Source organism: Apaloderma vittatum, unplaced genomic scaffold (assembly GCF_000703405.1).
Source record: "Apaloderma vittatum isolate BGI_N311 unplaced genomic scaffold, ASM70340v1 scaffold3758, whole genome shotgun sequence".
Taxonomy (NCBI): domain Eukaryota; kingdom Metazoa; phylum Chordata; class Aves; order Trogoniformes; family Trogonidae; genus Apaloderma; species Apaloderma vittatum.
The window spans coordinates 33,310-37,010 of NW_009730098.1; positions in this window are offsets into that span (position 1 = coordinate 33,310).

The following is a 3,701-nucleotide window of genomic DNA, read 5'->3' on the forward strand; positions in this document are numbered from 1 at the left end:
GTAACATGCGCGACAGACTGCACGTGCCAACGCATCCAATCCCCAAAAACATGCAACAAGCACTCAGAGTCTCCTTGTGTGCACGCTTTTGAAAGGAAGTCAGATCCCCAAGAGGGATCAAGAAACATCCACTCGTATATTTCTTGTAGGAGAAAAACTGTAACAGGAATATCCGTAAGTGAATAAAGAAAATATAATTACATCTGTGTGCTAATACAAGCTTCAGTTTATCTGTCGTGGGTTTGCTTGTTCAGATTATGTTAAGACCTCCGGCTAGAAACTCTCCAAGTTAGAGTTGCTCTGTTCAAGTAGATCTAAAGAGAAAGGGTGTGCAGATGCTTCATTCACTTCAGACTATCACAAATTCCTCTACTGAAACGTGGGGGGGTTAATAAAATTGCACCTACACAGAGTATTTTCTTCTTTTCCTCAGAATCCACCTCTGGAGGCAAGGTCTCTCCTGCGACATCACACCTAATACTGCTTGCACCCTAGTGAAAGTCTTGCGCAGTTTTGGGAGGGTCTCATGAAGTGAGAAACCTTCATGACATACAGTGAAGTTATAGTCTGCTGCTGTAATTTGCAGAGAAGACACTCACTTGATGATAATAATTATTTTTAAACAGCTGAAGTTTTTCCACCATAAATAAATAGTGGCGTTTCAAACAGGAAGCAGGCCAGGTTCCTCAGGGACCCACAAATCAATGTTCCCAGGCATCCCTTCAAGCCCTCATGCTTATGGCAGTAGATTTTAGGAAGCGGCAATAAGAAAAGTAATTGGCCTGTGGGTCAGTCATGCTAACACAAGTGAGGAAGAGCTTGGATATAACAGCTTAATAACTGGAAAGGAAAGAATGACGTGCCTTTGCCCCCAAGCTTCCCTCATTTCATGCACAGACAGTGCCCAAGGGTAGATGAGACCTTGCTCCCTTCTTCAGTAATTGTAATTCTCAACTGATGTTTCTTCGTTTCAAGAACTATTTCCCCTAATCCTTGCTGCTGTCCACACTTGCTGAAGAGTTAAATGCAGTCTTCTGGGAGCTCTTGAACAAAGGCAGATGGCAGTTGTCTCAGCCCCGGAACCTCACAGGCATGTGGCACAGGAGTATACTCATTGACCTTTAATTAAATCATGTAGCTGCAATCTTAACATCAGGTAGCATGTTACTCCTATCAATTTTCAAAGTCCTAAAAACATCTTCTGCTTGGTCAATACTAAATATAGGTTTTACTTCCTGCAGATCAAAGTTGACACTATTAATCTCAAAACCATGCTCCCAGACTATGCCAACATTCAAAATTTGATACAAACCTCCTAAGCATACAAGAGAAAAATCCTCTGCAGCAAAAGGGACTAAGAGCATCTCAGGTAATTACTTTTCCTGTGTGCTCTTCATCTCTGAAAGTGAGCCTGCTTGCAGTTCTTCATGTGTCAAACCCCTGGGCTGAAGGCCAATCAGCACTAGCACCTGTACCTAGGAGTTACGTGTCCCTTGCCAGCATGTGTTTGAACTAAGCACAGTTTTGTCAGTTTGTTCTTTCATACACAGGTCTGTAGTCTGAGGACCACGAGGAAATAGGCTTTGTTAGCATCCATTGCCAAATTAGAAAAAAGACAAATGACAAGGGCACATAGGGAGACTTTAGCTTTTCTAGCTACCCCTCATAAGCCTGACTGACATTTCTGATCATGTTAGTTTTCACTGAGACATTTGGTTCCAGGCCTGTCACTTTTCGTATTGCATAGCAGGCAGCACTAGATGTACACTTGAGTCAGAAAGCTGGAAGCTGTGGTATATATATTTTTTAAAATTATGTTTCTGGCAAAATAGTGCTATTAAGGAAAAAAAAAGAGAAGCAAACAGCTTGAATTAATCCATTTACTCTTAGATTTCCCTGAAAAGAGACTATATCTTGTCAAAACTTGACAAAATGTTTTGGGTTTTGTTTGGGTTTTGAGGTTTTTTTCCCAAAGAATTCTGCTGTTTCATCAAGGCTGAAATGTTTCACAGGGATGTACTGATTTCAGTGGAAAGGTTTCTGTAGTTCATGGTATGTTTTTGTCACTTCCAAAGGGAGGTGCGAAATAATAAAAAAATAATCTTTCCAATTTGAAAACAGATACTTGTACACAATTTCATTTTGTGATGCTGCTTTGAAGAACTTGGACCTACTCCAGCACATAGCAGAAACACATTGCAAAATTAAACTGCCATTGTTCAGAAAGCTCAACTTGGAAATCCTAGATGTGTTGGCGCGGCACTTGTGTGGCTAAAAACTTACAGACATCGACATAAGCACCTCTTTATTTGCATGCACCATAGCAGATTCTTAGTCTCCTTTTAAACCATACTAATTTAGAAACAAACATATGTAGACCTTCCTTCAGAGGCTGTTAGTTAAAAGGCTGTAGCTGTTCTGACAACTTCCATGTGGCCTAGGCAACAGTTAAGAGCGATGCTCTAGAAACGCAGGCTGTATTTTCACATTTCAATATCAAGCAGTGGATGAGGACTCTTTTCCATCTTGGGATCTATATCCAGACCATATGTCTATGCTACATAAATCTGTCATATCTGAGGTACATGAAACAAACCTCTATTGCTGCCCTCCTCTCTCATTTCTCTGACACTGGTGAATCAGGCATTTTACTGCGCTAATGCAGCCTCTCTCCTCCTAGAAAACTCCACATTTCAGATGCAATTCATTGGCTTGTCCAACCATCGTGTCCCTGGAGAACTGGAGAGGCTGTGCAGAGTTGGTTACCATGTGTCTCCTACAAGCATTTTGTGTTCAAAGGGTCTCCCCAAGAGAAAAAAACCCCACCACATTCTTGCTGGTTACATCCTTCTGCCACAGCCAACAATATGACGCAGTGCATAAAAAGAGTTTTATCATGAAGGGATAAAAAGCTGTTAGACTTAATCTAAATCTGAGAATTCATGTATAAAAACTGGACAAAGTGTCCTTGGCCAACATGAAGAATCAGTGACAGGAAGGAAAAAATAAAAAGAAACTCAATCCAGCAGGGGAGGCTCAGCAGCTCTCGTCTAGAGCGAAGTATTGCTCAGGCACACGGTTTTTGCAGTCACAGAAATCCAACTGGTCCAGAAGTAGAAGAACTGATTGCAAATGTGCTTTGAAGAGATTTCCATCAGGTTGCTCATTTCAACTTCACATATTTTTTTTTTTCTTATATTGAACTCATTAAAAAAGATTTTTCTGATGAGACGTTGCCGCAGCAATAGCAGTTTCAGCAATATACACTCCTAATAGAGTAATATTTTGCTAATAGCTTTGCCAGGAATCATAGGAGCTATAATTTTTGCTTTCCACAGTCCTTCCACACAGCTACAGGTTTGAGAAGCACAACAGACAGAAGGACCATGAAATAACTATTTCTTACTGAGTTTCCCGTGTACCTGATACATAAGGAGATTTATTCCTCAGGACAAAGAAAATTGCTCACGGCAGCAATGTAAATTGGAAGGAGTTACTAAGGTGACAACTGTCACTGTCGCAAACAGGGATGACCCCATTAGGGCTAATAACAAAAATAATAACATAGGGCTAATAACAAAAATAATAAATTAGCCCCATTAGGGCTAATAACAAAAACATTCAAACAGAGAATCAGTGCACGGAAGCAGGTTTCTCTAGGTTAGCCCATTCTTGCTAAAAACCTCTTCAGCTCTGCTCCT